Raw genomic sequence first — 27661 nt, 5'->3', positions numbered from 1 at the left:
AAGCGCAGTGTTAATTTTTCATTACTGTCAATGTTAAACTCGCCAGTGTTGACCGATATGCACTATCAAACAGCTGCGGGGTATGAACGAACACGGCCAGCACGAGCATACGTGGAATAGATAATCTCTTCTGCTTCATAACTTTTCAAGAATTAGTGCAAACAGAAGTATGTTTGCTCGGCGCTATGGCGGACTTTAGCTCGCCGCTGAAAGATGTGTAAGCGACTATGCCATAATTTTCGTAAATGTACACTATGTCCGTAAAGTCATGGTGCGGTTCTAAACCGTTATTTAATTGCAACAAAATATGCCTGAGATGTGAAGCACCCACTAAATGAACAAAGAAATAATAATACATCTTTATTACACAACTTTTAACACTGTATCACTTCGGAATATGTATGATAAGACTTTCCTGTGTTAAACTTCAACGTACCTCGTTTACATATTTCGACCTATTTATGGGTCATCTTCAGAACTGGTCGTTGTTGGTCTTGGCGCCTCTTGTTCTGTTTCCTGTGAGGGTGCGTTCGTGTGGTATAGTGTGGAGTCAAAAAGTGTGTGTGTTTTGAAGTTGAGTTGTGTGTTGAGAATTTCGTTGGGGTGTGTTTTCGTGTGTCTGTATATTTCATATTGTTCTAGTGTGTTAGTTTCTGGCTTTTTGGTTGGATGTGTAGTATTTCCATGTCTGTGTTGATATCTCTGTGGGTGTATTTAGAATTTGTGATGTGTTCTGCATATGTGGAGGGGTTTTGTAATTTTGTTATGGCTGTGATGTGTTCTTTGCAACGTGTTTGAAACGATCTGCCTGTCTGTCCTATGTAGAAGTTGTTGCAGGTGTTACACGTTACAAAGAACGCACCCTTACAGGAAACAGAACAAGAGGCGCCAAGACCAACAACGACCAGTTCTGAAGATGACCCATAAATAGGTCGAAACATGTAAACGAGGTACGTTGAAGTTTAACACAGGAAAGTCTTATCATACATATTCCATAATAATAATAATAATAATAATAATAATAATAATAATAATAATAATAATAATAATAATAATAATAATAATTCTCCAGATTGTCCTGTTGTGGTTTGTATGGTTACCTATCGATAGATTTTCATCATCATCATCGCCATCATCGAGGTCCGCTCACTGTTATGGTCTCTAGCATCATCACCTTTAAGGTCTTCCAGGAAGTCGGCGACATCTTGGTGTATTTGTCAAGATTAATAATTGGGAAATCTAAGACTTCATTCTATCCACATATTTTCATTGAGTTCTATAACTATGAATGTATTGCAAAATTGGTTCAACTTTGAGCTCCTGGACGACTTCTTCAATTCTTTGATGGTCTAAAAGTGTATATCCTGCTGTTCCTCTCATAAAACACATTTCAACAGCTGTCAATCGTCCTTCATATATTTTTATAATTGTCCATGCTTCACTAACGTAAGACTGAACAAGCTAAAATGTTGTAGATAGTAAGCCTGATATGTCTTTGAACTTGTGATGGTTGGAATACTAGATTTATCTAACTAGTCACTTTAATAAATTTTTAAATCTTTAGTGTTATATCTTCCTCGATCAGGAAGAGGAAAAGGAATTGGTTGGGTGACTGGCTGAGAAGAAACTGCCTACTGAAGGATGCACTGGAAGGAATGGTGAACGGGAGAAGAATTCGTGGCAGAAGAAGATATCAGATGATAGACAAAATTAAGATATATGGATCACATGAGGAAACAAAGAGAAAGGCAGAAAATAGGAAAGATTTAAGAAAGCTGGGTTTGCAATGAAAGACCTGCCCTTGGGCAGAACACTAAATGAATATCCTTCTCCTCTAGATATGACATTGTTTAGCTCAATCGATTTTTATATTCGTAAACTGTAAAGTGATCAAGATGAAAGTAAGAACAAAAGCGCAATGTGTTTTATGGTTTGCAAAATTTGAATCAATTAGACCATAAAAGAAGCAAATATCGGAAGAACTCAAAATTACTACATACCGTTGAGCATCTCAAAACAGATATACGTAACTGACTCTGAAATAGTATATTTCGCAGGCTAGGAAAATTAGTAGATCTACTTCGCCACCAACATACCTCGAAGTAAAATGTCTCTTCCTTACCTCTTCAGATAGTATTCACTGAATGATTTCTTTAGTCTTCTCGGCATCAATTCTGATCAACAATATAATTAACGTTATTCTGTTCCTTATATTTTCCAAATTTTCATTTTTCTTTGTTTCCTTATAATATAATTTCAGAATCTGTGTGATCTTTAGAACCTCACCAAACGTCTCAATAAATTCTTGGCAACATAAAGTAAGGTACGAGTAGTTCAAATTACCAATATTTAGTTTTCTTTATATTGTTTTCCTCCCATAAAATTGATATAAGTAAACTGATACCTTTCTTGTCTTCACTTTATCATTAATCAAATCAGGCAATGCATTACCGGTACTTAAAACAAATGAACCCAAGTATTTGAAATTTGTTTTTTTAGATAGATTTATTAAGTAACTAGCCGTACCCGTGCGCTCCGCTGCACCCGTTAGAAATAAATATAAAGTAATTACATAATTAAAATAGGACATTTGATCCAGGAAACATTCGTGTTTGATAGAAGGATAAATCGTTTAATATGTTACTTAATTTAAATTGCATCCAAATAATTAAAATGCGATCATTTTGGTCCAGAGACACTCATTTGGTGCAATGACAATTCCTTTAACATGTTTCTTAATTTTTATTACATGCAACCATAGTGTAATGAAGATTGACATCATTTAGATTTAATGTGTATATTTTATTTTACTTGTTATAGGTTTCCATTGAATTATGTTAATAACTTAATTTTAACCCTTGTTTTCTACGTATTCAGTAAATGGCGCTTGGCCCACTATGGTACTGAACCCTTCAAATAACTTAAATTATATTATATAATATTATATTATATTATATTATATTATATTATATTATATTATATTATATTATATTATATTATATTATATTATAATATATTATATTATATTATATTATATTATATTATATTATATTATATTATATTATATTATATTATATTATATTATATTATATTATATTATATCAGAAGTTACTGTAATAACATTATAGCATTAAGTCCATCTAGAGAAACTACACTTTCCAGTGGTGAAATAATAATTAATTATACAAATCGGTTAATTTAGCTTCCGATATTACTTCATACAAACACAGAAACATTCTCTGTAGGCTATCTTTCATAGCTTTCGATTGTTCCTGTCCAAGACCCCTTACAGACGAAGTCATTTGTTTTTTAATTCATTACACGGCCTTAGATGGCAGTTATTTTAATTTTAAAACTCATTTATCTCATTAAATATCAGTCCTATCAAAATTTTTCAAGGAATAAAACTTATCGAAAATTATTTTTAAAGAAACTTTTGTTATGTAACATTTTTCACAAAAAATCAATAATAAGCGAGATATTTCGATTTATTTAATTCTGGCCCCCTTATAACCCCCCTTTTAAATAATGTATTTTGAATGCCATATAGCCTAAAATCTAAGTTACAACGAACTTAATTTATATTCCAATTTTCATCGAAATCCGTTCAGCCATTATCGCGTGAAAAGGTAACAAACATGCAGACAGACAGACAGACATACAAACAAAAATTTCAAAAAAGCGATTTTCGGTTTCAGGGTGGTTAATTATATATGTTAGGACCAATTATTTTTGGAAAATCGAAAATCACCAGACAAATTTCGGCTACAGATTTATTATTAGTATAGATATTATACATATAGATGTGCTATATTATCAGAATTTTCTCTTAAATCCGATGCATGGGTCTTCTGACCGTACATGCTGTGTAAAACAAGTCCTACTTTGTAGGTTTCACACCCTCACTTATGATTAGATCCAACCACTCTCCAAAAGAACAGACAGATTCAAATGAAAATGGCACAAAAAACACATTATATAATGTATCCTAACCTAAAACAGGCATATAAGTGTATAACTGAATAGTTACCATTATCCCTTCGTCAGTTCGCATCACAAACTTCAACAGCTGAAGTTCTAATCTGTCTCGCCTTCAAAAGGAACAATCCAGTCTTTTGTTCGCATTTTCTTTTTCCCATGAGATCAAAGTTAACATCTTATTTCCATATATTTGTAGGTTATCAAAAGGTTTTATATATAAATATTCAATCCACATTTCTGACAACTTCCCTTTCATTTAAATGTTTCCATTTCCAAATAAACAGAACTCTTTACCTTGAATAAAAAATAATAACAAACTAAACAATACATTAGAATTGAGCTATTTTGTTCTGAATATACTCAAGATCTCCGCCTAAGACAATACAGGATAGCACAAAGAATCAGGAACACACTTCTTTTCCTACTGAATGTCAGTGAAACGTTTTTTCTTTACCCAAAAACAAATTCAGAACAACAGGATTTGATACTTTGCCCATAATCTGAGTAAACCATGAACCTGTATTCTTTTGGAAGCTTACTGAAAGATCATCGGCTGCTTTTTCATACAGGCCTATTCGCCACCGTCTCTAACGATCGTAGTAGATGCATAGCTTCATTGAAGAGCCATGCAATTGGTATGGTTTGCTGAATACATTTCTTTACACATTAGCTAAAATGAATATTTGCAAGTATATTTATCAATTTTAAACACGCCAATAACTACCACGAAAATGGGTGGTGTCGTCAATACTTAACTTTTCTTTTTTCATTTTCACAAAAAATCTTTGTAAAGTCTTTCTTACTTTCTATTCATCAGGAGTATCAATGTGAATGTATTTAGTAAGGAAGCTATTGCCCACCGTTGTGGCTGAGGAGTTAGCGAGTCTAACTTCGAATCTTGCGGCCCCGGGTTCGATTCCTGGTCAGGACGAGTTGCCTGGGTGAGGTTTTTTCGGGGTTTTTCCCCTCACTCCTATGGATGAATATCAGGTAACTTTATCAGGCCATCTTCGCCACTTCCTTTCCTCCCTCATCATCCTTTCCTCATCATCCCGTTTCTGGATTTTCAGATCACTCTACAGGCGGCCTCCGGGACTACTGGCTCTCTCGACCGGCCTCCGTGGAATGTAGCTAACCGGCGTTGGATGGCTTCTGCAACGAGCGGACCTACTCGGGGGAGGAGTTTCGTCTCGGACCGACAGGGGGGCTTTGGGGGAAGTTGCCGAAGCAGGAATGGTATATGGATTTCTGTTGGCTGTAGGGACCGGTCGTTAGAGAGTCATGTGGTTGGGTTGGTGCGCGTACGGGATTGATGGCACGCAACTCATTCCATATCGAGGGTTAGCGCAATAGATCTCAACAGGTTGCAGTGCTGGGCCATCCGTGCCCCCTCACTTAAATTCCAATTCGATTCCGAGGAAGCTATTAATTTCCCTATTAGACTATTTAATTTAAGTTGGATATCGGCATCAGCAATTAATTTACATAAGCTTAACCTGCTTAAGTAATGTTGGGAACATTATGATTGCCGTTCGTTTGAAGAAGATGATTCACCAATTAGAACTTGTCGCGAACTTGGCAGTGTGCCTGATTCCAGCCGAATGTTGGGCTATTTCAGAATGCTGATCGGCTTTTAACCGTTTTTCCTTCGCATCTGTGGTAAATACATTTTTAAACTCACATATTGGTAAAGCCGCGAAATTGTGCTCGATTTCACCTTAGGCATTTTGAACGTTTACAACAGTGTCACTTTCACTGATTGTTGAAAAAGGTAGCTATCACATCTAGCTAGTAGAAACAACTCCCACCTATGTAAAGTCTTAGATAAAAAAAAATGACCGCCTGCCATACGCTAAGTACCCTTCGAAAGACTTTGGTTGATTCCGTGAGAGCTTAGGTTTGTACGTGAAGGAATTTCTTATGCACGATTGTACCCCGCTCTGTTTTTCCTTTGATTTGTTTGTTTGTTGTTTTTCTGTCTATTTATAGGTGACGTGTTATGAATAATCTTTAACGAAGATATATTCAATGAGTAAATTAAGTGCAAAATAAATATCCTTTTCCTAGTCGTGTGAACCAGGCGCTACCCGAAGTGGACTTAAGACAAATTCACGCTATAGGACAGCGGTCATTTTTTGTGTCAAAGGCTGTACATACACTCACACCGTTATGCAGTAAATTATTCAGTAGCACTGTTACTTAAAATGTTTACATTGAAGGAAACATGGAGTGAACTTAATCTTTTTAACTAAAATTTGCATAATATTTTAAAAATATCTCGGAATTAATATTTTTGGCGTAGTGATAAAAATATGCACTAGACAAAAGATGTGAATTATGTGTTTATTGTTAAATATCTTGAAATATTTATTTCAATGTGAAAAATAAGGAAAATATATTTTATGTGAAATTAAATTTTGTTTAAGTATTCAGGAATAAGCCTCAGGCTGCAGTACAAGCCTTCGAATCTCTCCCCCGTACAAGGTAAAAAAAAGTAGTCTACTCAGAAAGGCCTGTCCAGAATTTATTTTGGACTAACTCAGGGACGTCTATGTTCATACAAAAAAATATTTATACTCCTGTAATAATTTTTAAAAAGTAACTTCCAATTCTCAAATTATATTCTTTCGCCCACGATCTAATTAAACATGTTAATAATTATAATGGTGATCAAGTCCTTTTTGACAATACCGAAAATGAATTGCAACACTCTGTTCACCATCTAAATCTCACAGCAAGGAACTCTAATTTAGAAATCTCAACAAGAGTAACAAAAATAATAGCTTTTAAGGGTAAAAAGACAGTGAGAAGTAAGATTTACATTGATAATTTCATAGTGGAGCAGGTCAACTCTTTCATATATTTAGATTACGCCCTAATATACCTTGAGGAATGTGATATTTATAATAAAATCCAAGATTATAATAAACCTTTGATAATCATTAACCAAATCTTTCCAGTCACAAAAGTCCAAAAACATACAAGATTTAAATTATATACAATTTTGGCGCGATCAATTCTCAGCTATGGCAGTGAAGCCTGGACTAGTCGACTCCAAGGCGACCGACGATTGACAACTACAGAAATGAGATTTTTACGAAGAACTGCTGACTTTAGTCTTCTGGATCACAAGAGGAATACTGCTATTGCAGACGAATTAGAAATAACACCTATTGTACAATATCTACAGTAATACAGACAAGACTGGCTTCAGCATGTGCAAAGAATGGAGCGTACAAGATTACCTAGACCAGCGGTCATCACAACACTGCACGTCCGGGCTAGCGGCTCTTACCAGCGGACAAGACACAGCCCTAACGTGCAATCGTCGCTGCTGGCGGGAATGCTGTCTCTCTATCCCTTGTGCACGACGGAGCAAAGCTACTTACCCTCCATGCACTCCACCCATTTCAGCGAGTGCTGACGACCACTGACCTAGACAGATGCTTCAATACAAATCACGAGGAAAAATACTTATTGGAAGAATCACGAGAGATTGTTGGAGACCGTAACAGGCCACAAGGCCTACTACTTAAGGGGCGGATATACAGGTTTGAGCACTAAAAATTATAGAAATGCAATATTTTTTTTCTCTGCAACTAATGACTCTTTCATTTTGCAATTTGACATGCTCAGTATTCAATGATTCTGCAATAACATAGACTATTTTCAGATTTACTAAAAGTTTCACCATTATCATAACAAAAAAGTGATCGTTTTTGTGCACTGATCTGCCGTTTTTGTGATAATATCCACAAATATGAATATTTCTGAGTCATTCTTGTCTCTATTTATTCCTGAATGTCAAGTGAACAACATGAACTACAATCTTTGAAACGTCTACAATAGAAGTATTTTTTTTTATTTTTTTATGAGAAGTTAAATTTTTTATGTCATTAGATCATTTTTTTAATTAACTATAAATGTTACAGCAATAATTGTAGTTCAACTTGTTCACAAATATGAAAGACAGCGCACGCAAAATTTTACTACGGTATCTTAAAAACTTACCGAGTTATCACAAAAACGGCTTTGAAAAATATAAGTTACGGCAAATGAGCGTTAAATATACCTTATGTATGGACAGCTAAATAAGCGCACGCTCGCACGTTTATGGTCATATCTACTAAAATATTGTATACAGGGTGATTCATTATTACGTGTACATACTTTGTATATGTATGTGTGTGTGTGTGTTTTGTAGAGGTGAAACGAAGACTAAAACGTTCTATACAACTTTTTCTCAAAACCTTTAACTCCAGATTTCCAGTAGATGGCACCTACGTCGTAGTAACTGAATAAGCATTACTTGTTTCCCACACATTTGGTGTGGTATTGTGGGGAATCAGTTACTCGGATCTCGAGTTCTACCTCCGCGGTTGAATGGAGAAATCTACCGCGCATTCTTGGAACGCGAAATGCATGGTCTGCTACATGATATCCCTCTTGCAACGCAAGTAAACTTATGGTTTATGCACGATGGTGCTCCTGCGCATTACTGCCGCAACGTAAAGGCGTATCTCAAAGGTGTGTATCCAGATCAATGGATAGGCCGCGCAGGGCCAATTCCTTGGCCAGCCAGATCACCGGACATGAACCCTCTGGACTTCTACCTTCGGGATCGCCTGAAGTCGATAGTGTATGCCTCTGCTGTACGTAATGTAAAAGTACTACAACAGCGAATTGAACATGCGTGTGGAATTGTTCGTAATGAGTTGAATGGGCTGTGTAACGTTCAGAGATCACTAAGGCGCGAGCACAGGTATGTATTCAAGTTTAGGGACAGCACTTTGAACATGCATTACACTAAGAATTGTGCAAATGTGTAACAAACTCTAGAAGAAATTGTTTTTCATTCTTTACTGTGTTTGGTTTTAGTTCACAAAACGTGCATAAGTGGACTGCCGAGGATATGGGCTTAGTGACTTTGGTTGTTTTTGTATTGAAGTCCAAATGCACTGTACGAAAGTGATAATTAGTTTACATTTGGCGTGTCATCCTTTCTTTGTTTGGGAGTGCAAGTTCCACGCAAAATGGCGTTAACTCTGGAATTAAAGATTTTGAGAAAAAGTTGTATAGAACGTTTCAGTCTTAGTTTCACTCTACATTACACACACAAAGTATTTACACGTAGGCTAATAATGAATCACGCGGTATATCGTAAAAATTCCTTCACTGACATAAAGATAAATACCCAATCTTTATGTAAAAAAATTAATTGAAAAATTACTTTTTTGACCCTCAAACCTGTATATCCCCCCTTACAAGAATGATGATGATGATGATAATGATGATGATGATGATAATGATGATGATGATGATACCGTAATCAATATACGAACTTTAAAGCTAGCTATGTGGACATAACTACAGTACTAATATTTTATGTAGAATGAGTGCTGTAGTAACAATATCATAAAAAAATAACAAAAATATGATCGATAAAACAGTAGAGAAATTTCCGTGACCACTATAAGTAGCTTAGTATTTGTACTTCAATTAACTTATGCAGTGTCACAATTTTTGTTTCTTCATTCTTCGTATGACGACAAAGTAAAAATTGTCAGTTTGCTACCACATGCACTATCCCTGTGCAATAACACAGATAAAACATTTACATCTAAAGAAAATATGAGCACTCTTATCTTTATTTTACCCCATTAGCCTCCCTCACATTCATAATTTGAATCTCTCTTTTAGGATTTCTCAGAAGCTCGTTAATAGGGCGAGGGGTGGGTGGTCTTCTATTAATTGGCTCACTATAATGCAGTTCATTCAGCCGAACGAGAGCTTAAAACAGCATAAATAGCATAAGTCATTAGCATACAACTACCTGAATCGAGAGAAAGGAGAGGCAGAAGCAGTAAATTGGAAGAGTACAAACAGAGTGAAATGATCTGGAAAAGTAGAAAATGTTGAAAGGAAAACAGGATCTATCAGCGCAGAGAGAAGAAGGAAGTCTGCGCTAACCTTGTCAGTAGGCAGCAGGAGGACTAAAGAGGGATTCATAAGTAAAGACATTTTGTAAAAGCCAATTCAAAGGCAGCCAACCGTTGCCGCGGCTCGTTCACTGGGCCTTTATATAGGAAAACTTCGTTGAAATTTCAACGGGATAATCGGAAATGGCTGAGAGTGTTTCGTTTCTGGAACCAATTTTTGCTGCACGTTTCACTATCAAAACACACAATACTTCTACAATCACAAAGAGTTTCAAGTGTAAAGAGAGAAACATTCTTTTCAGCTAGTACGAATGTTTGGAAACCGGCCGTGGTGTACGCAACGGCAAAGCTATAATTTCAACGCCACATGATATCCCGCCTACAATAATAGATTTTTGTCCGTTGTCAATATATTTTCTTTTTCAGTGGATGTCAGTGACATAAAGACTTCATGGTACGGAAGTTCCATCGTGTTGACCGTTTTTCAACATTTGCAACACGCGACGCACTAAACGTTGTTGCACACTCATGTAATCAAGAAGTAAACATTATTCACAAAGAAACACTCTGCATGAGTTTTTTTTTTAATTTTAAGTTTCTAATAGGTAAAAAATTTAATGACTAAAATATTTACTTTACAATATTAGTATAGTCGTACTCTATTTTCATAATTACGATACAGTACTGCAAAGAATTATTTGTTATCCACTTTTATTATGTAATATGGACTTTATATCACCAGTTAAAATGTTATACACACATTAATTACGCAACTAGTTAGATAATGAGACTGCTATTACCTAATTGGTTGAGTAATATGAACAACAGATTAAATTAAATTAAATTAAATTAATTGCCAACGTAAGTGCTGTAAGAGCCATACCCGGTAGGTCTCAGGACAACCACTACAGGCGATGCCTCAGTGAGATAGAAACCCTTAGACATGTCCTGGGCGAAACATTGCGTATACATAGGCACCATGCAATTAGAATTAAACTGGCCGATGCCCTTAGAAAACTAAAGTACACCGTCTATGAAGAAGTCCACGGAACTGCCGACAATGGTAGTAACAGACGAATTGACATAATCGCCATTAGCGAATCCCTGTCTCAGGGCATGATAATCGACCCCACCATCAGGTTTGAAATGTATAAAGGACAGCCTGAAGACGTACATGAGGAAAAACGAGCAATCTGCGTTCCAACCATCTTCTCTTCTCAATTCTGTAAAATACTAGGACTGCAAAAATCGTTTCTGAATGAACTGGCCCTCCTCATAATTAGACAGTCAGTCAAACTTTTATGGAACCACCTATATGGACTCTAATTCAGTGTACTGAAAAAACTGACGCACCATTATCATTTTTCTTTCTCTTATTAGCTTTCATTGCTTCTTTACTTGTAACTTTTTTTTATTCTGTATACTGCCATTGTTTGTTTGTTTGTGTACTTGTTTACTTTTTTCCTTACTCTGTTATCTTTCATCATCTATTTGTTCTTGTATTCTTTTGTATGCTTTGTCTAATGGCAGCCTCTAATTTGAGGAAGCTCTAGTAAATAAATAAATTTATTATAAACATTAACAACATGTGCGACACACTTTCTACATTTTTCTTCGAACGCCAATCTTCAAATTTTCTATATATTCCACTTCATATCTTACGCGGGATTTCGATGGTATTAAACATTAAATTGCATAATTTGCAGCATTTTCAATATCTGAATCCTCGTTTGAACTCATTTTAACAATATTTGTTTATTTCTCCTAGTGCTAATGTTATTCTGTCATACACAAAAACCTATAGTGTTCAAAACTAATAAAACAAACATAAGGGAACTGCCTCTCGAATGAAGAAACTAATAATAATACAATCACCTCTCCACAAAAGACATGTTCAAAACTAATGAAAATAATAGAATTGCGTTTATTAAAAATTAATTTTTTATCAAACCGTATAAAAAGTTGTACGATACAATATCGTAACTTCATATTACTCGTACAACACTCGACTGGTTATCAAACGAGGCCGTATATTGTAATATGAAACGTTACGATATTCATATCGTAAATACAGTAGAGCATCGATTTTCCTAATATCGATCAACTGAAACCTCGGTTAACCGAAAGCGTTCCAGTCGGAAAATTCAAATTTGCGCGCGCAAGCCATGTAGAAGTTCCGCTAGCGCTATTTGCGAAATTTGGCTGCAAAAAAAAAAAAAAAAAAAAAAAAAAGAGTTTCAGCTCGGAAGCAAAAAAAAAAATTCTTTTTTCTTTCTTCTCCTAAACTGTTTAACTACTTTAATGGCCATTTTCAACTTGTCAAACTAGGCTAGTCAGTTCTCTATTTTATTTGTAAGACGTGTGATACAAAATATAAGCTTATATGTATAGTTTTCTGTTTAATAACAGTATTTCTTTTTTCCATACTGGTCCTATGACACCGGTACAATTTATTTTCATAAATGATCGGTTATCCGAACACTCCCCGTCCCCAATTGTTTCGGATAATCGATGCTCTACTGTAACTATAATACTATACATGCAATAGGCCTACTGTTACATTAATTAAAATATGTCATGTTAATAACAAAATTATTTATATTTGATAGAATATTTGATAACCACATCCTCATATAGTCTTTCAGAGTTAATAGCTATGACCGGTTCTTGGGCTTTATTGTGTTCATTGTAATAAACCCAGTTTAGCATGTATAAAATATAAAAAAAAGGAAAGAAAAACTTTTATAGTCTTTTTGTAAACACATGAACGTACTTTTCGAGGAGAAATACAGAATGTTAAATGTTCTAAATTTTGTCATACCTTGAGAAAAACTCCTACTGCTTGATAATAGCACTGGAGCAGCTGTATACTGAGATTTAATGACAGAACCATAGCTTGAAACTTCAAAATACTTGCAGTAGTACTAATAAAGTCCATAATGTTTAAATCAACAAAATTTTAACTACGGAAATGCAAAAAGGAACAACATTTTAAAATTCACACTCCTTGCTCAACGCAGTGATGTTTTTAATTTCCTTCTAACTCAAATATCGTACAATAAAATTTATAACGCTTTAAAGTTTGACGTGACTTTCAAATGACCTAAGCAAAACCGTAAGTTTTACTGCATAATGATTTATTTTAGTGCATATTCCAGCCACTCTGAGTCATAAATGCACGCATATGTTGTGATAAACTTCCGCAGACTAGTCATTATGAACTATCCAGTATATTATGCATTTTCTTTCGGAATGGCTCTGCACTATTCATGTTATTTTCTCGCAACACAGCAGCGGATCATTCGAAGCACACTGCGAATGAAAATGGCTGGTCTAATGTTGGGTTCCGAAAAAGTCCATCTATGCAGGAGAAAAATAAATCAGCAAATAGAGGCAGACAGCTAGAATAGAATGTGTTGCGTAAACTATTGGAAATCTGCTTGTACCATTAGTTGCTATATAATTTTAGCATACAGAAATATGATTCAGTAGAACAGTTTAACATGTTTGCAGTCGAAAGCTAACACGTTACGTATCTGCTCGTCCCCAGCATCGTGCTCACCACAAATAACTAGAATTTCACCATATGACTATAAAAAGGGTGCCAAATATGGACTTAGGCCGCTTAGGGCCTACGGGCATTCCTCCGCTTTTCTTATTCTGTCTCTCGGAGATTAAAGTAATCGCGTATCTACGAAACGGTTCCCATAGTAATCCAGTTGGCAGATCCGAGACTTAATACATGACAATACATATTATACGTAATAACTAGAGGGCGGAAAAATGTGCGTTACCACGCGATACAGGTTAGTTTGGTCTGAAGTATGGATGACGTCACAGGTACAAGCGCAATAACATAAATGCACTACGAGAGGGCGGCAGTACAAGTAGGAACCAACAAATGGCCTTCAGTGTCAACTTATAGTCGTATGGGGAAGGGAGCTAGGTGTTTACAATATTGTTTATTGCCTTTGTGCAGGCAGTAATGTTGTGTAAAAGTGATTTAAAATACCTAAGTCGAAGGATTTAGAATTAAACAGTCTAAGAAATAAATGCGGAACAGAAAATATTTTCTGTGACGTGCGCAAATTTGAAATTAAAATACGTAGGAAATACTACATAGAGCAACACTGCATAACAGCAAGAAACATACTGAAAACGTATAAAAGTCTTCGACATCAAATAATGAAATACATACACGATCTGAATTTAATGTGGATGTAATATGATGATTTCTGCATATATTCCGTTCAAGAAACTTGATAATCAACATTTTAGAGTTGGAAAGGTGAAAGAAAAATTCCATAAATTCTGGGTGGGGGGGAACCTGTTATACAGTTATGTGTAACATATTGAGTGGAGGGAAAAACGACGATACTACGGCGCTTTTTTCATTTGCACCTCTAACATCTTGTGACACGGAAAGGATCTTTTCGATGTTGAAAAACTGTTTGAGTGACAGACGTCGAACTTTCTCTTTCGTACGTATGTATATTGTGGTTCAGTGTAATGCATCCTTTAATCATACAGACGGTGGCAGTTAACGTTTGAGGTAAGTTTTTAAATCATCATAACTCTATTACAACTTCATTCCAGTATTTATAAATTGATTGAATAGACTGTTGGGGTTCTCATTACCAGACTGTACTCTCTTGCCACTGTTTACGTGAGTGAATGATGACACTATAGACCAGCAGTGACCAAAGCGGGTGTCGTAATTACATCGTGTAATCACAGACATTCAAACGGGTACGAGGAGTTCCCTGTACATTGCTGTGTTTTTCATTCATGTACTGATGGCAAGCAGTGGCGGTATCATGTCGCTCTATAAACTCTGTCTCTACAAGCAGTAAGAGATGGTTTCGTAAAGAATGAGGAGAACTTCTTTGTTGTTCTGTCGGTCATAACGTAATAAGTTTACTTTGCTCAACGGTTCGATTAGGAGTATATAGAAACATAAATTGCCACGCTGAATAATGTATTATTATTATTATTATTATTATTATTATTATTGTTATTATTACTGACCACTAAGTATGTATTTTTATCATTCTTCTGTACGTGCATGAATATTGATATTTTTAGATCTTCTCCCTTGAAGGATAAAATTATTAGGTTTTATCTAAATTTTAATTTTCTTAATCTTTAGATGAGGGTAACTATTTATTAATTATTCATTTAATGATGATATTGTAGAAAAACTGATTCAATATTATGTGCCAACGAACTGATAAACGCCAGGAATTGACATGTCTTAAATCATAGACCGGAAGAGAAAGATGACATAAATTAATGTAAGGAAATCAGCTACCTAATGGAGTTTGAAATATCTTGTGCTCTAAAACATTTTTATAGAACAGAATTTCTCAAAAGTAATGATTAAAATATCTTAAATAACTTGTCCATAAGAAGTTTTTAATTTTGAAAAACGACGAATTTCTCGACCAAGTATCGAGAGAAGAATTTAGAAAATTCCTGATTATATTCAAGAGGAAGGTTAAAAAAAGAAGCAAGAAGAATCGTATATTATTCACTGGCTCTTGATGACAGCAGTGACATTACTGATAAAGCAAAGCTTGAGATTTTTATCCGCGGGATTGATCAAGATGTTAGAACAGGAACCACCACTGGTTGTAGTTTTCATGCCAAGTACCTTTCCTCCGTCTCCTTACTTCATAGACTGTCTGTCGCATGTAATCACTGCAGTTCGAGTTATGATCACCGCTGCTATAGACCGTTGACACTGAACTTAAGGCATAACGCACATTTTTCCGTCCTTTAGTAATAACATAGTTAAAAACATCCGCTAAACTCTAGAATACTAGTAAGCAAACTGGTTCAGCATTAATGACCATGCCCTGTCGAGCCTCGAACCAAAAGACCAAAGGCTTTGGCTACCTTAGTAGGTATTGTTGCAAAATATTAAGTTAAAACGAGTAATGTATTTGATCAGCGAATAAAGTCGAGTATTTTCCCTGAACCAAAAAACTATACTTTCCCTTGCACCGAAAGAAAAATCAATGAATAATAGGCAAGTATTTTTCCCACAAATTATTACTTTACAAACTTCTCTGTACAGTTGGCATGACTTTTAGCCTGTATTCTAGAGTCGTTCCAAAACATTAATCGCATTGCAGGTATCTGGGTGCTTCTTGACTTTGACAGTTCCTAAAGAATATTTCAACCATAGCAGGAAATACACTATCTACCAAAAAGTAATTGTGCACTGTTTTTTCCCCTTTAGAACCTCGTGGTACCACCTCTTGTTGCTATAACAGCAGCCACCCTGTCAGGCATGCTCTCCACTAGTTTGTGTAGGGCATCCACTGGAATGCGTCGCCATTCCTCTTGCAATATGGCACTCAGTTGGACAATGGATGGAAGTTGGCCTCATGTTTCGGCGGCTACTGTGCAGTGGTATGCAGACAGTAATGTTCATCGGTTGGACTGGCCTGCACAGAGTCCTGATCTCAATCCCATTGGGACAAATTGGACCGGCGATTGAGGTATCGGAATTGTCCAACTGAGTGCCATGTTGCAAGAGGAATAGTGACGCATTCCAGTGGATATTCTACACAAACTAGTAGACAGCATGCTTGACAGGGTGGCTGCTGTTATAGCAACAAGAGGTGATACCACGAGATTCTAAAGGGGCAGAAACAGTGCTCAATTACTTTTTGGTAGATAGTGTATATTTTAAGGTGGAAAGACGATTTTGTGCCTAATTTTAAAATATTGGAACTTACAATTAAATTTTAAAATAAAGCAAGAAGACAACAACGTTAAACAATGCGTGAAAGCCTCTGGCTCGATACCTGGTGAGCGCATTAGATTTTGTTTTTATTTTTCTCGGACCAATAAACGTAAGTGAACAAGTACAGGGACATCACTTTATTTTTACTAGCATTTTTATTGTACCTGCTTTTCTGAATGTACGACTCCCACCCCTTTCACTAATGTTCTTGCTCCCGTAAGCCACACAAACTTACGGCCGCTGTTGCATTCGAAGTCTGCTAGCAGTGAAGTAAACAGTACAGAGTATAGTGTGTTTCAGAAATATGGTTACGTTTTCCATAGAAGGAAGAGCCTATATTATTGAAGCTTATTTTCAGGGGCAGGTATTTATGGAGATTAACTTTATCATTTGTGTTTTTTAATATTGGTGTCGGCGGAGATTGTTGGAGATTGATTTGTACTCTTGGCGGGTATTAATGGAAATTTTGGAAAATACAATTATTTTGAAATTGGAGTATTAACTCAGTATGAATATTAGGTACTTTCCAAATAATTAATATTAAAGGTTCGTTGAATTCTGGTAAAGGTGCGGTATGGCCAATAGACAATATTTGTTGGATTGAGACTGTATTTAACACACATGCATTAAACACGAAAGAAACTTGCAGCCCTCAAATTAACACTTTCAAATTATTAATGAAATGTTGAATTCTCCGTCTTTTTTGTTCACTAATGTAATCAGAATACCTGGAATACCATGAAATGTAACCTACTTCGACATTATAACAAATTCAAAAGAAAAAATTGTCCGAAAAAAGAACTCAGAATATGAAATTCGTTATAAAACGACACAATAATAATAATTCGCGAATGTGTTCATATTTCGCTATTAGAACTCTATTTCGCGATTTGTCGCGATTATTTTATCCGCATATTATTAATCAGAATCACTTAATTCGTAAAGATTAGTAAAAATCTATTGTATATCTATTATGTCGTGATTTTCGCGATCTCCATAAACACCCGGCCCTGCTTATTTCGCACAGGTACTGTGTGTAGCATGACTGAATAACTTTATGTATGTGGACTGAGCAGAAGTGAAATTAGAGTTACCGAAAGTACGGTAATATGCTGAATAAAGTAGCCATTATATAATAAATACAACCGCCTTAAGAGTTGAATTTGTGAAAAAAACTGTTACTACTCTACTGTATTTTGATAAAATACTGTAAAAGTAATAAACAAACTGAAAATCGTAATATCGTATCATATTTCCCTGTAACATAAGTGGATACACTATTTTTCTCTCCTCCTATAGGTAGTAAAATGATTTGTTTACATAATGCACTAGTAACACCAAACTTCTGTAATGGAAGGGGGCAACAGTGTTTCCGAGTATAGCCACGTTAATGTTAAAAATATTGGTAAAAATAAAGTGATGTCTCTGTATTAGAATTATAGCTTCACTTATACATTACTTATACAAAGCATAGCGTCGTTCACAGTTTAAATAAGTGAAACTGTGATTCAGCCAGTGCAACGTCTCAGTGATGTTCCTATAGCGCCCCAAAGAATAAGGAAACTGCGACATTTCGTGAAGTTGGACGGTGAATTGTACCTGGAAAAGAGAAGAAAACAGGTATAAGTTATAGTGAGTATTAATGTAGCCAGATGAACAAACAGTTATTACTTCATACAGGATTTGTAGCCTATAATATGAATATGCGTTTTATTCGAGAGTATGTATCAGAGAATAAATGGAGAATACATTTACATAGCGAATTTCTCGACCGAAGAAATTGCGAGCATACACGTGAAAGTTCCCCCCCCCCCCCCGGCGAAAGGAAGCATTGTCCTCGTGGTCAAATATTCTGCTGGGCTCCCGGAAAATAAGACTTGACACTTTACTGGAATTAACTTCCAGTGGGGAGCCGTCAGTAATCATGATACGAGTACAAACGCTGTCTGAGTGAGATGGCAAAAATTTTTCCTTTGAAACATTCGTAATTCACTAACAATTCTGATTATAGTGAAAAACAGGACATTGCTACTGTCTCGATATTGGAAGAAGATATAAACTGAACAATCTTGAAAAAAATCCAATGTTGTGAAGTGAATTTATTATAATGTAAATATGTAAACAACTGAAGATGTAGATAATAATGTAATTTGTAAATAATAAAATTACTATGTTTGAAACCCATCTATGTACTGCATATATGTTCTATAAACAAAATAATATTTTGTTCCAGAAAATTGTGACAGTGTATACAGGGTGATTCATGAGGATTTACCGTCCTTTACGGAGCTTATTTCCAAAGACTTCTAAGTAAAAAATATCATGGGTCCTATTCTCAATATTTACAGAGTTGCGTTTTGTTATTGGAACGCATTACTGTGAACGCGTGATCTTGGTCAGCGTGCAGTCAGCAGCCAGCGCGAGCGCTACGGATATCAAAGATAGCCGTATGCAGTTACGTACAGCGACGAGTGCCGTTCACAAGCGTGCGGCCAAGTGTACTCAAGCGGACAGCGACATTTTTAAAATGTGTTGTAAACTCTCCAAGACTGTAAATTAGGATACAAAATTGAACTGCAAATAATTAAGTCGGTGAAAGTGGTGTGATTTGTAATAATTATTGTGATAAGTGCGTAAGAATAATGTAATTTTCTAGTTAACAATAAAAAAGATGTCTGTACGAAGCAACTAAGGAGTTCACAGGACATTTTTAGCTTCATAATACTTATCTTAAAAGTATTTATTTCAGTCACTGACTTCACAGCCTAGGCTGAAATAAATACTTTTAAGATACAATATAGACTTCTCTGAAAATTAAAAATGAATTGCAAAATATTCATAATACTTACCAATTAAAGAAATGATACTGCTGGATGGTTCATTCTCTATTTCCATTATTCTTATACCTTCAAACTAAAGAAGAAACGTATTTTTACAGACAACTTTAAATTAGTGTAACTCTGAAAATATTGAGAATAGGAACTATGTTTATATGACTTTTTTGCTCAAAATGTCTTCAGAAATAAGCTCCGTAAAGGACGGTAAACCCTCGTGAATCACCATGTATATTACTGTCCCTTCATATAATTTAAATGTTAATTCTCGTGTGCTAATTTCTTTATATGTTTTCTGAAAAAACAATATGTTCAATAACACTATCTATTACCAGTATACATCCTTAATTAATTATCACATTATTACGCACGGGTCCACACCTGTGGAGTAACGGTCAGCGCGTCTGGCTGCGAAACCAGGTGGTCCGGGCTCGAATCCCGGTCGGAGCAAGTTACCTGGTTGAGGTTTTTTCTGGGGTTTTCCCTCAACCCAATACGAGCAAATGCTGAGTAATTTTCGGTGCTGGACCACGGACTCATTTTCACCGGCATTATCACCGTCATATCATTCAGACGCTAAATAACCTAGATGTTGATACAGCGTCGTAAAATAATCCAATAAAAAAATTACGCACGGACAGATACTATGAGACTGACCACGTTGGCTAAAGCTTTAGATCCTACAACATGAGTGTTTTTGTGAGTTGACTATACGTACCTGATGCGTCGCACAGCAGTAAACGAACGTAATGTTACACGTTGCGAGCTAGGATAGGAGCTAAACTTCGTACTTTAGTCATAAATTAATATCAATTTTCTTGGTTGAGTAATTCCCCTATTTGCAAATTACCGTCATACCCACGGGCAACACCACTGCCGAATGCGTTACTCCGTCGGACAAGTGGCAGGCTTATAGCGGGAAGATTACAGAGAGTGTTCGAATTGAAGGAGAGGAAGCCGGGAAATTTCCTCCTTCCTGATTTTCCCCCCAACTTCTGAATCCCTGAGTTCATTTCCAAACGAGGAAAAAAATTTTCCTCTTCGAATATATGTAACACATCGGCCGGAATAGCGGTATTTTTCCAAAAAGTTACTTCTATTTTCTGTGCGGCGTTAAGAACGTTTTCTTCTGTATGGTGAATTTGCTATATTGAGCCTATTCTGAATGTCGTTTGTGAAATATCACCTGGATTTCAACATTAGGAAAGTTATCCTTTATTTATAAAAAATAGTATATTAAAACATTTCAGACTTGTCTTCGTTTTAGAACTATGTCAGAAATATTGTAGGCTTCTTGTTTTCATAAAAGTTTGTTGTTATTGTTGTTACCATAATACGATTTTGTAATTGATTTGTGAATTATTTAGTATCTATTAAATCATACGGTTGGATAAAAAGAGTTATCATGGTATCATAAATTCAAAACAGCCTACCATGTCAGGTGTCACAGTAATTAAAATGGATGTTAATAACAACACATAAATTCATAACTTTATGATTATAAACTTTAAAACCTAATATATTATAATTTATGTAGGCCTGGATGCTGTAAAAAAATAATTAAAAATTCAGCATGTCAACGAGAAATTTCCCGCTCTACATTTTCATCAATTCGAACACTGATAGGACTACATTACACAATTCTCCATAACCATACGAATAAATTTATACTAATTTCAACAACTTCAATAATTCTTCAGCCTTAATGTCCGAGGATTGAGCCGGTTGCTTCATTTAGCACTTACAACAGACTTGTGATTAACGTAGCACAAGGTTACCATGTAAGACAATGCAGAAAAACAAAACACAAGCTACAGACAATTATCTAAATACACTCGTCCACTGGTAAGGTTCAGACTTGTTATGGTGTGAATTCAGCCTTCACCACGATCCCAAAACTACTTAAGAGTCAATGTTTGTTTGGACTTTTTCTCCAATATATATCATAGGCCATATAGTAAACATCATTACCTCCATATTATGGAGTTCATGGCTGCCAATACAAAATATTTATAATTTCTCTATAATACAAAATGTATATAAGAATGTCAATATTCATGATAAATAAATTTAAAGGTGATATTTTATTTTATGAAATGCAACACTTAGGTTTCCTTAGATATTTCGCTCCAGTAATGCAAAATATGTGCTATGCATGAGTTATTTTTCAGTACAATGTACAGCATCCCCACATTATTTTCCCACTCCCTGTCCTCTGCTGATAAAAGTTTCTGGAATAAACATTGCGGATGATAAAAAAAAAATATGTCGGTGGAAATTTTAACGTCAAGAAAAAGTGAAACTGACTGTTAGATTGTGATTGAGTAATCTACTGTGACTGTTGACAGAACTGTACTGATTGTGAAATCGGTAGAGACTGCATGGAGAAGTGAATATAGCATTAAAAAAGTACATTTCTACGTACATTCAACTCAAACTAAATTAAACATCATGTAAGGCTCAGAAATTCATAATTTCAAAAAGAATAAAAAATGACTAGCGGCTCTACAGATGAGATTTATGCAAACTTTAGTCAGAGTCACGCGAAGAGACTTGGGTTTGAAGCATTCGACACGAACTAGGAACACCCAACTTTAAGGATTAATTAATACAATAACAGAGATTAAAATAGAAAGTGAATTATATAAGATATCCAAAATCAAATATTCAACTATGAACTTAGAGCCCCAGAGGCTGGAAAAATATTGGAAGCCTTGAAACGTTGGTCAAATCAAATCTTAGTCTCAGAACAGGCTCTGGAAGCTTAACCTTTCCCTTGTTGACCTGAAGAAGGCATTTCAAGAATAACTTTCGTGTCACGTTCATTAAAATATTGACATGAAAGCATTAATTTGCAGGAAACATTCATGCGTTACATATTATGACATTACTGCGTAAAGAAATAGAAAAAAGAACAAAGGCAAACAATGTTGAGTACGAAATGTACGTTACAAAATAAATAAGGTACGTTACAGCGACAGAGGGAGTAAACTGGCAAAGTCAGTGGTTCGCAGGGCGTGAATTATTAACGACGTCAGTGTGACATGAAATGGGACTTGGGGAAAGTGAAAATTATTATTCTGATTTCACGTCGGCGTCGTCACGCTTATTGTTTTCGTTTTCTCAAATGATGGTGTAAAAATTTCATTTGAGACTCTTGAATATGCCAGTTGTGCGGAACACACAAGTCCGGAGGAGGAGGGGAAAGAGTTTTCATCCTTCGACTTCTGGACAGAAAATCACTTTACACACATCAAGGTGACAAAGTAACAGAAGCCAAAATCGAAGATGAACAGCAAGAGCAAAATAAAACAAATAAAAACCTGCCATAATGTTTTATTTAAAACATTTACTAATAAGATAAAAAAATATGTACTTATTTAAGCTGACAGGCCATCAGGCCTTCTCTTCCCCTCTACCAGGGGATTACAACTACAATATTAAGAATACAATTACAATTATAATTACAATTAATATTAAATTTATAAATACAATAAAAATCAAAATACTAAAAGATTAATTGATTAATAAAGGCTAGACAGTTTATTGTAAAGGTTAAGAAAAGAGAACATTTTTTATTAATTAAGTAAAAATTGAACCTACTCTACGCAGTAAGAAAATGTTTAATAAGTTTGCCTTTGAACGCTACTAAATTCCGACAGTCTCTGATGTAACTGGGTAGGGTATACCACAAGCGCGAGAGCGAGATTGTGTATGATGATAAATACGATAATGTCACGTCTACTATATACAGTCACGAAGCATGAGTTTTGAGGGTGTTAGAAACAACAGACTGTGACGGTATTACTTTGCATTGCCTGTAATGAGGCGATATTAGCGATCCTAGTGGTGAGCAACTATCTAATGTTTGCATATTTACTACGTATTGAACTTCGCGACTGTATGTACTAGACTGTGATAATGTCTTATGTGTTGGTATGGCTAGTATGCGGCAATTTACGTGCGAGTGATGAGATTATGATATGACAGGTAACTGAAACGGGAGGCAAGGTGTAGAGGTGTGAAGGACTTGGAAAAGGAGAACAAGAGAATGAAAATTTCTACGTTCGTTAAGCCGTAACCAGTTTAGAGTTTGGAAGGATGGGGTATTGTGATCAGCGCGACGGACATCGCAAACGAAGCGAACACAAGAATTATGAACACGTTGTAATCTTTGCGACTAGTTGACACTGAGGTCAGTCAGTAGAAAATCACAATAATCGAAGTGAGGCATTACTAGCCTTTCCACTAGTGTTTTCTTGAGTGATAGCGGGAGGAATTTTCGAATGCTGTTTAAGGAATGTAGTATGGAAAGCACTTTTTTGATAATATGGGTTACTTGGTTATTCCAGTTTAAATGCGTATCAAAGTAGACTCCAAGGTTTTTAACGCAGGAAGCAAAAGGAATGTGAAATTCAAATAAAAAGACTTATTCAGAATCTAATTTTTCTAAAGTAATGCGTATAGTTCGATTTTTTTATTCTCATTACTTGTATAAAAATAAACAACGTTTGTAAATACAAACAATTTTTCAATTTAACACGTAGCTTCACAGATATTCGGAAAGTAAAAATTGGTAACAGAAATTCATAAATTTCATACCATCTAAATTGCTAAATCTATTACAAAAACAAATAAAGGTAACATTAAATTGGTTTATTTTAATAAATGCTCAAAGTGATGCCCTTCAACCTCAATGCATTTTCCAATTCTTTTAATAAAAGATTAATGCGTAAGTAAAATACTTCCATCTAAATATTCGCACAAGAATTTCGTATGTTTTCTGGAGTCGTTGATACGTATATAGAAATAAACTTTCTTTTTGAGATAACTACACAAGACATTTTTATATTCGTCTTATGTTATTTTTAAAGTGCTATCGTCGATGGTAATAATCCAAGCTACGGGGTTAGATTTCTGGTAAGGAAGTAAAGACTTTGCTTCCAGATGGACTGTATGTACACCCTTTGACACGGAAATTGATCGCTGTTCAGAGACTAAGTCCCAGCTTGGAATAGCTCGGGAATCATTGTGTGTACTGTGTTTACACGCGTGCGTTTTACATGGAGAGTTCGAAGCCCGATCTTTTAAACCAGAAAAAAAAGAGCTCTACCGCTACACCACAAAGCAGGCTTGCAGAACTGGGCGCCAACTGTGGCGTTGCGTCATCATCGCAATATGTAACTCATCCCTTCCTTCCACCCCCGTGTCATTCACTTGCTAGGGGAGGGGATTCAGTGTCTGTGTTATGTGATGGCGTACGGGTCCCAATGACGTCATTCAACGCCAGTTGACTGTGGACGGGGAACTAACGCTTTCCCCATGTTTTCCACCCCTCTCTCGCCAGTTCTGTATTCCTGCCATAAAGTTTCGTAGGAAATATGTCGTTTCGTGACATACAAATACGTCGCTGCTACGAGTTGATTTCATCCTCGGGCCTCGATGCTTAATATTTCCCGGTATGCATCGCGCACTAACCCGAACGATATTCAGAAAAATTCACGCTACAGTACAGCGACCATTTTCCGTATCAAAGGATGTTACTTTGTTATGTTGAGAACTGGCCATGAATGTTAATTTTGCCTTGTTTTGATTCAAAATTCTCACAACACTGGGGGTGATAAGGTTTTTAGCATGGTTATACAGCAAACTATAACTTAAGTATCCAGTATCCTTCTTGTAGGTGTAAAGGACGTCAGGGTTACACTATAAGTACAAGGAGCTCCTCAAAGTTCATCCTTAACGTCCACGAAGCGAGGAGAAGAGGAACAAGTACCGGTACATAATAAATACACCATCTCGTACGTCTCGAAGAGTTATGTGATGGCCTTGTCTGACATGTCCCCAGAAACGCGAATACCGATCGCATCATCATTCCTAACGTCGCACTTCTAGTACGTTTCATCTAGTATAAGAAAAGAGTATGATGTAAGGTTGAGGTATACCCGAAACCATGGTAACAATATTATTTATTAGCCCTTTAAACTCATTAAATGCTATCTGGTGTTCCAAGTTGAGAGCTGTGCGAAATGTTGGAATCTATCCACAGCAAAGAGTGGAGTAAATTAGCATGTATGACCGTTTTGAGGTTCTTCGAGGCTTTCCGTCAAACAATTGAAGCAGAATTGGACCTCGACTCATTTTTCCATCACAATTACACTTCCCTCTGTCACCATTATTTCCGTTTCTTTCACATATTTCGAGATTGTTCCAATGAAGAGTTGGTTCCAGGCCGCCACCAAATTTAGACCCTTTGGTATGTGGTCACCAGTTGCTGGTGGAAGTGCTATGTACCGTGGACTCACCCCTAGGGTTCATAGGAGGTCGTGAGATGAGGTTTGAGTGACAGCGATGATGCCAATGTGGAAAAGGTAAACGGAATTCTATAAGCTGCAGGGGAGTTCGGGAGCGGGCCGTAGGGGAATTTGTAGCGCAGGAGACTTGCAGCGAAGTAAATTATTAGTTTTATATCTCTTTATGACATAGGCAATTTTCAACGGATGCGAACTAATACAACATTAGAGAAATACTGAAATAAGACTGGCAGGAAAACCTAAGCCGCATTATCTGACCCGCTATAGATAATACGAGATCTTCAGGGATTAAACTTATTTTATCTTGTAAGACAATCTGTCAAAGTTGTGATTACAATTAAAATCTTGAATAAAAACTCCAGTACTGCTACACTGACTGACAGAGTATGAAGTCTACTGCAGAAGCGAGAAAATCGCGTTTAAATCTCGACGAACTCTAGTGAGAATACTTCCATTTTCCCCTGTCCCAATTTCCTTATTGGGGTCCAAGGAGATATAATGCGGATTAAAAGACCCATGCAAGTGGTGTCTCTCTTAGCCTCTCCATCTCAACTTCGCTCTCGCCTTCTCGTGGTGAACCCTGTTAAGCTGAGGAACCCATGTCAAGATTGTGGATTAAACCCCTTTGGCGACATGGATCAGTGAACGAAAGAGAGATGAAGGTCTTGTCAGGGCTGCTAAAGGGTAACAATAGAATAGACCTGACAAGAAAATGTAAATCGGCAGCAGAATTTACATTTGGGAAGGTGGCGGATGAGCCTATGGTAGGTTAACGACAGCTCCTACTGCGACAGGGTAGGATGAACTCTTTAGCCATGGTGAAGAGGCAACATCCTAGGAATTTGGTCTCCGAAATCAAATCCCTGGTCCTCCAGGTTAGGGGTTGGATCGTAAGGTTGACATCCTTACATCTGGAAAACCTACTTTGTTGAGAATCCTCTACTGAAGCTTTGGAATGGAATTTGAGGAGGCCAAGGCTCGATTGCGGGCTGTGATGCCATAGTAGAAGAAGAATTTCCTTATTATCATCCGTACAACCAAATCCGTACTGTCATTCTCATTACTGTATGATGTATCCATGGATATGATGATCGATGACGAAAGTAACAATTACGCATCCATGAGATGTTCCATTACAGTCAACTTAGTCGTGTGGGTCTACGAATAAGTCATATTGAGTAAACGCTTGCACGAGCACGACACATGCGATTTCTCATTGGTATCCAATATATTAAATCAACCTTGACGATGACACAGCTGTTGCCCATATTCACAGCATACTGAGCTTACAGTGTGTACCAAGTTCCTTCGGAGATTTAGATGGGAGCTGTGCTTTTCTTTCGCTTATAGTAGGCCTAATGCTCTAAAAGTTTTAATTTCACTTTGGCGTACTTCATTGCGCGTATCCTTGGTTTAGACTTTTTAGTTATTTAACGACGCTGTATCAACTACTAGGTTATTTAGCGTCGATGAAATTGGTGATAGTGAGATGGTATTTGGCGAGATGAGGCCGAGGATACGCCATAAATTACCTGGTATTCACCTTATGGTTGGGGAAAACCTCGGAAAAAACCCAACCAGGTAATCAGCCCAAACGGGGATCGAACCCGCGCCCGAACGCAACTTCAGACCGGCAGGCAAGCAAGCGCCTTAACCGACTGAGCCACGCCGGTGGCTGTGTATGCTTGGTAGCACGGAGAACGTATAAGCGATATTCAAGCTATTGTCTGAGTAGCATGTCAGACGTCACTGTCATTGTTATTGTTATGATTGCATCTGAGGTCTTTAAATTATCAATGTTAATGCCTGGTTATTTTGTAATCAACGGTCTTGACATAA

The sequence above is a fragment of the Periplaneta americana genome, chromosome 16 (assembly GCF_040183065.1).
Source record: "Periplaneta americana isolate PAMFEO1 chromosome 16, P.americana_PAMFEO1_priV1, whole genome shotgun sequence".
In the NCBI taxonomy this organism is placed as follows: Eukaryota; Metazoa; Arthropoda; class Insecta; order Blattodea; family Blattidae; genus Periplaneta; species Periplaneta americana.
This window is presented reverse-complemented; position numbering follows the sequence as displayed.